A 7,491-nucleotide genomic window follows, 5' to 3' on the forward strand; every position below is an offset into this window, starting at 1 on the left:
AGATCACCTGCCTCCAATGCAATGAACCTATCTTCATTAAAAAATGGTTCTGTGGCCCTAGCTCATTTGGCTCAGTGGATAGAGCTTTTACCTGGGGAATGAAGAGTCTGGGTTCGATTTTGGTCAAGGGCATGGACCTGGTTGCATGCTCAACCCCAGGCCCTGGACGTGGTGCATGTAGGAAGCAACCAATCAATGTTTCTCTCTCTCTGTCTCTCCCCTCCTTTCACTCTCTCTAAAAATGAGTGGGAAATATCCTCAGGTGAGGATTAATGAAAACAAAACAAAAAAACAGCCAGCACTGTGAATATTCAGTGTCCGATGTTAAGTCACACAGTAGCATTCCCATTGCATCACATGGAGGCTGAGCACAGGCTAGCCTCTTTTAAAATGTGTACACCAGCCGAAACCGGTTTGGCTCAGTGGATAGAGCGTCGGCCTGTGGACCAAGGGGTCCCAGGTTCGATTCCGGTCAGGGGCATGTACCTGGGTTGCGGGCACATCCCCAGTGGGAGATGTGCAGGAGGCAGCTGATTGATGTTTCTCTCTCATCAATGTTTCTAACTATCTATCTCTCTCCCTTCCTCTCTGTAAAAAAAAATCAATAAAATATATATTTTAAAAAAAATAAAAATAAAAATGTGTACACCTTGGTTAGAATTTGCTAACATGTGAACAAACTCTTATTCTCTTTAAAAAGTCCACTTTACAAAGGACCCCTTAACAGCATTCCAGTCTCCTAGTGCCTGTAATTGTTTCCAGATCATTAACCATTTGAATGAGAGACCTTGGAGAATGGGGAGATGGAAAAGGGAAACAAAGCTAAAGAATTCAGAGCCACTCCTAATTGAAGGTCAAGTAGAAAAATATTGAGCATCTGGCAATGAAGATTTAAGTCAGAGGCAAGCAAGGCTTTCAGTTGCGCATTCTCAGAGCACCACAGAGGCACGGATTGCATGGAGTAGAGGTGCTCAGCCCCGCCTCCACCCCTTCCCACTCTTCAGGGTTGCTCCTCAGAAGTTACCATTGGATAGAGTGTCTGGGGCACTCAGACTGCTGGCCTGTACCCCAACCCATCCATTCCATGAAGGGCAAGGCAATTCTGCAATTCTTTTTCTGTATTGTGTGTGTGTGTGTGTGTGTGTGTGTGTGTGTGTTCATGAATGATAGCCTTCATTCTTATAATTCCTCTTTCCTTCTCTCCTTTTTTGATTTACCTCTCAGCACTCTTGTCAATGTATCCCAAATTGTGAGGATTTTCTTTTCTTTGTTTTTAAGCAATTTTAGAAAAATATCCAACTCTCTGGTAGCAGAAATTGTGACATTTTTATCAGATCTGGGGAGCATTTTTAGACCACTGAAAACTTTCTTTGTACACTGCTTACATTTGGAGGAGGGGTCCTATAGAGGAAAGTGGGATTAGGTTGGCTCTAATACAGCCAAGAAATGACCTTGGCCACCCTGGGCTGGGCAGGAGTAGGAAAGCCCTTAGATGTCCACCCCAGTGGAGCCTCAAGCTGGTGCAGCTGAGGGAACGCGTGACTTTTGGAGGCAAAAGTCAGGTTGGGTTCTGGGATTATGGTTTTGAGATTAATAAGCCCCCCAGGGAGCTGCACCATGAGGATTTGAGAGATATGTTAGTTTCCTTCAAATGGGAACTGGGACTCTCAGAGGCGGGCTTCTCCACACCAACCTGTCTGTGCAAGACAAAGACCTGTCACTTCCAGCTGATGACATGCAGCTTTGAGGGAGAATTCGGCACTAAAATGGGTTTACGTTTTCAGTTTAAAACACTGGATTTTTACAAAATGACCAAAATCTGCATGCTGCTCTCTCTAGCCCTGTGCTTATAAAAGGACAGGGGGTGGGGCGGGTGGGGGGGGGGGGGATCCACCCTACATGCAAAGTGGTCTAATTGGAGTTTTATTTTCTGTCATTTTTTCTTTCTAAATAAAAAATAGTAGTTCTTTAAGAAATTGCCAACACATATATAATACCTTAATCAATAAAGGAAAAAAGGAGAAGAAAGAAAGAAAGAAAGAAAGAAAGAAAGAAAGAAAGAAAGAAAGAAAGAAAGAAAGAAAGAAAGAAAGAAAGAAAGAGAAAAAAAGAAAGAAAGAGAGAGAAAGAAAGAAAGAAAGAAAGAAAGAGAGAGAGAGAAAGAAAGAGAGAGAAAGAAAGCCAAAATTATATGTGTGCACCCTTTACAGATTCTACTCATCCCAGAGAGCCTAAACTAGAAATAAAAATTTAAACAAAAACTTATATACTGAAGAGGACTTCGGGAACCGATGACACTAGACATGGCCTTATTTTTCCATGAAGCTGTTTATGAAGCAAGCTGTCAATCAGGCAGGTAAAGGTCCACCTCACACTTCATAGTAGCACCTGCCACAGCTGAATGATCTGATTTTAACTTCAAGGCTTCATTACCGTTTCTAAATAACTGTTGATGAAAGATGCACTTTACTTCAAATTAAAAATAGGACTTTTGAGTAGAAAATTTTACTGTGCTGTACCCCCTATGCCAAATTTTGATTACTGATTTGCAGATGGGAAATAATCCAGGTACTTTTTCTCTTGATGTTAATTAAAAATGACCTCTTAAAGGCATTTCTCCAGCACTTTGAGTGTGTAGAACACATTTTTCTGTGATATTGCCTTAGATAGCAACCTGTGTCCGGTCACTTACCCACTCATTTATCCATGCAGAGTTTATACACTTGCCTCAGGATATGTATTACCTGAGATTGTGTGAGAATTGGGCATAAATGGGCCTTACGTAGAGGCAGAGCATGTGTTCACCTTTATGAGGGATTTGAGAATATTAGGAAGAGACTCTTACCTTCAAATGACTATTTCACATGGTCATTATATTATGAGGTCTAGTGATTTTAGATACTCACAACATATTTAAGCTGTGAGGGATTTTTGAAGATGGTCTATCTATATCTTTTTGTTTTAAACCTTAGAACCCCAAAATCTAGAGACTGAGTTACTTGACCAGGTTCCTTAGCTTTCTTGTTAGTAGCTGGGTTGAGACTTTGAACCCAGTACCTTGATTTCCAATCTTGTGATTACTAGATTGCTTTGCTTCTTCTTCCTAAATTCTACTTTTAACTTCTGAATTTTCCTAAAACATGTGAGGTTCAGACAGCAGCCGGGTTAAATATGGGCTTGCTGTTGTGGTCTTCCAGGAGCCAAGGATGGGTTGGAAATTGCAAGATGCCCCAGTTGGAAAAGAGGGTGTGTGAAAAAAAAAAAACACAGGCTGATTGAATTGCACCATTTCAATACATTGTTTTAGAGCAACTAAAGCTATCAGAAACGATGAAATCACACCACTGCAGCTTTCTCGAGAGAGACTGAGGGTTCTCTGATGGTGCCCTTTCTGTCTGATCATCCCTCTCCCATTCCTGACTCCGAAGTCCCTGGGGGGAGGGGGAAAATGCTATAATGAACATAAATGCCAAGGTCCAGAAGCCATTTCCATTCACAGGCCAGTTCTTGTGTGGAAGTGAGTTTCCTGCTCACTGAAGGTTAGTCCAGGGGAGATGCACAGGCAGGCCCTGGAGGCTGCCTATCAGGTGTGCAAGTGCTTACACTTCCCTCTTTTTCTTTGATAGTGAAAAGATCCTCCTCCCAACCCCAATCTAATTTTATTCAGTGCATTATAATTATGGTCTTTAATATAAATAATTCTTATAGTATTTAATATAAGATATCATATGCCCGATCAGTGTAAATGGGAGCATGGACCAATTCATTTTTGATGGATAGGAAGTTGGTTGGTTAGAGACAGAATGATAACCTGGCTGACAAATGCACTGGATGTGTCCAGAGGGAAAATGCTTAAAAAAGGCAAGATGGACTGAGAAACTGAGCTGGAAAATAGAAAAAAGAAAACACCAGAGGGGATTTCAACAAATTGGACAGGAGCAAGCTTTTGCCTCTATTAATACGCACCTCTCCAAACTTCTCACTTCACCAAGGAGGAAACTCGGCTGGATGGAGAGCTGATGGGGACCGACTGTGGGTGTTAATAAAGGGAAGAGGAACAAGGCTACAAGTGCATGTAACAGACATGGTTCCTGTTGCCAAGGAGTTTACAGCCTACAAAGGAAGATGGCCACACAAATAAATAACTCAAAGGAAAGTAAACCTTGCAATGCTGGGAGGAGATCATCAATTAGTCTTCCAAGACAAGAACCCCTTAGACTTTGGAGAAACAAAAATGTCCTCATGGAGGAGAATAAATTTGACTGAGGACATGCACACTGAGAGAAACTAAAGGAAAGTTAAGCCAGACATAGAACTTGAGGAAAGTGGTGGCATGATGCACACCTGGCTCTAGGAAAGATACTGTACCTACCCTCTCATTTAGTCCTCACTTGAGAGTGCACAAGGCAAGGATTAATATCACATTTGTCAATGAGGAGGCAGAGATCTCAGTTACACACCCAGGACCACGTGACAGGGACAGGATTTCAACTTAATCTGGAGTCTGTCAATTATGCTTCGGGGCTCTTAATTCCTTTCTATATATTATAAAAATCATGTTAAGACTGCACATGTTCTGAGGTTTTCTACTGTAGGTATACTGTAGCATAGTCATAAAGCAAATACCACATTACAGGGGTCTGTTTTTGCCGAGAACTTGGAGGAGGAAGCATCAGTACTGTGTTTTCAGGACCTCTCTACGCACTAGGACACAATATTTCCTCATGAGTCTGGTACTGATCCATGCAGGTGACAGGGGCTCCCACTTCTTCAACCAATGGGAAAATGTTCAACTCTTCAATATTCTTGTTCTTCTGTAACAGACAACCTACTTTTTCATAGTATCTCTCACTTTGCTCCTAATTAAAATGCAATAACTTCAAAAGTTATACTTCAAGTCAGTGCACTAAGGAAAGAAGGTGCTGCATATGATCTTTAGTTACCCAGGAATTTAAAGTTTAGAAATCCCAGGATAATTGGCGTTCAAGTTTGAGTTTGTCAAAATTGTCAGTGTTGAGACTGAAAAGCAATGTTAGAGAATATCCATGCAGTCACCAAGCACATTTAGCCTAAGGTCAAATTCCATTCCATTCAGTAGACATATTCCATTTTTATTACCTTGTTGATAGAGACAGATTTATAATTATTGAATTTTAAAAGTGCTTATAGCCCTAGCCAGCTTGGCTCAATGGATAGAGCATTGGCCTGCAGACTGAAGGGTCCCAGGTTCAATTCCAGTCAAGGGTACCTACCTCAATTTCAGTCTCAATGCCCAGTAGGGGGCATGTAGGAGGCAGCCAATTGAAGATGTTCCTCTCTCATGATGTTTCTATCTCTCTATTCCTCTCCCTTACTTTCTCTCTAAAAAATAAAAAAAAACATTTTTTAAACAGTGCATATAGACCAGGGTGAAGGATACTTAATCTGTGGGATCCCCATGATTTCTCCAGTGCTTACTCCCTGCCTCCTTCCTGACAGCATAATTTAGTGTTGAGCCTTTTGAGAATTTTCCAGAGACTTTTTCTAATATTCAGAATTTGGGCATTTAAATGTTGCAATCAAATGAGAACTCATTCAGATTTTTTAAAATTGCAATTGCCTTAGTTGTAAGAAGACTATGAGTACAACTTTTGCCTTTTGATAAGAAAAAAATAATTTCTAAACTGAAAAGGAATCATTTATTTCCAAAACACATAATTTTCAATTCTATAGGCTCTTAATTACAATGCCTGCTGTAATTTTTAAATCAATGAGACTGATTTTTAGGAGAATTATAAGGATAAAACTCATTCACTCAGATGATATTCTTTTAAGGGTCCCCATAACACTTTTTAGTTATATCTGTTCATGAGGTACACCCTTTCTGGAAGTATCTGCAGATCCAGAAAGCATAAATCTCACGAATTCACTGTTTCAAATTGTAAATTACCCTGACCAATGATCATAATCCAAACAATGTACATAATATTTTAAGGAAATTCCTGAAGAGAATATCCAAGATTGTTTTCAGCAAAACATCACCTTTGGTCTAAGTATGTAGTATCATGGGCCCATTGGTAGCCATTAAGACCATCTGAGTTAGGAGTCTCATTTCTGAGAAGGAGACCTGAAGAAATCCTGAGATTAAAGGCCAAATTTATATTCTCTAGCTCCTGAAAGAGTGGAGCATTCCTGAAGTTAGTCTTGTTCCTAGACTTTGTGGGTCAAAGCTCTCTAAAAACTCCAAGGACCCCTTGGATTTCTGATACTGGGATGTGTGGCCTTTCCCAGAGCTGGGCTCTATGAAATGCACGTGACTGGTCACCTGCAGCTCACTGGAACCGCTCCTGCTCCTTGCTCTTCCAATTTCCCCTCCAGAAGGACTGTGTAGCTCCCCCAAATCCTCATTTGGAAAATAGGTAAGAAATAACATTCCCTTGGATACATAATTCCAATGTTTGTTTAAAACTCAGTCACATTACTACGAACCATTAATAATTACTTGTCTCAAGAGTTGTAGTGGAAATAAATTCATTTTCCAAGATAAGTATGGCTCTAATCATATATGTATAAACACAGTGGCAAAATATGCCAGAGTATGAATGAAGCAGGTAGCAATGAAGCTAATTTATACTGTTCTTCTGTTAAGAATGCCATCCTCCAGGGTCCCCTTTAAATCTTCATTCAGGCTGTCTCTCCTGTCAGAGCTTTCTTGGACCAGGTCACCACACAACTGCCTCACCACACAACCACCTCTTTCATTATCCATGACACTCATTTCAGAATTGCTCATTTATTTATCTGTAACTTCTGCTATGCTGTCAGCTAAAACGACTCTTAAAACATTCAGTATTTCTTAATTTATTCATTTGTTCATCTTGTCGCCCTAAATGTATTAGAACGTATGCTTATATAGAGTACATATGCATAGCTCTCTTCTATACGCCCTGTACCATAATAGATTTAATGTTTCTTGTTAATTATTTTGATAGGATTCCTTTCATGGACTTGCTTATCTTATAGGTGTAAAAATCCCATTTCTGAAAGCACTGCATTTTTATTAACACTGTCTCTTTCAAAAAAAATTTACTTTCTCTTTGGACACTTAAAATTTTAGGAAAATGATCTCTGTTTTGGAGAGAGGGACATGCCTTAGCTCCTGAATCTCCCATTTAGTTTGTACTTGATGAACTGAAATATGATTGCTAAGACTTTAAATTTTAGGGAAGGTTAAAGAACTGCAGAGGAAGTCTGTGAGACAAGTACATTCTGCTATGACTATTGACAAGGAAGTACCAGGTGGGCTTATTTTATTTAAAATTTTTTCTATGACAATTCCCTATGATGTATGTAATTGGAAATTTAGATAGTCCCTGAAGTCCTAGAATCACAAATGTACAAATTCAGGAACCAAAAGACAAGTTGAAATTTTAATGGAAATAGTGTTAAATGTTAAACCAAGATTTTTTAAAGTACCTATCTGAAAGCATTTATCAGCAGATTGGATTAGAA

The sequence above is a fragment of the Myotis yumanensis genome, unplaced genomic scaffold, assembly GCF_028538775.1.
Source record: "Myotis yumanensis isolate MYYU_CA2020_CCGP unplaced genomic scaffold, mMyoYum1.0.hap1 SCAF_7, whole genome shotgun sequence".
NCBI classification, from domain to species: Eukaryota; Metazoa; Chordata; class Mammalia; order Chiroptera; family Vespertilionidae; genus Myotis; species Myotis yumanensis.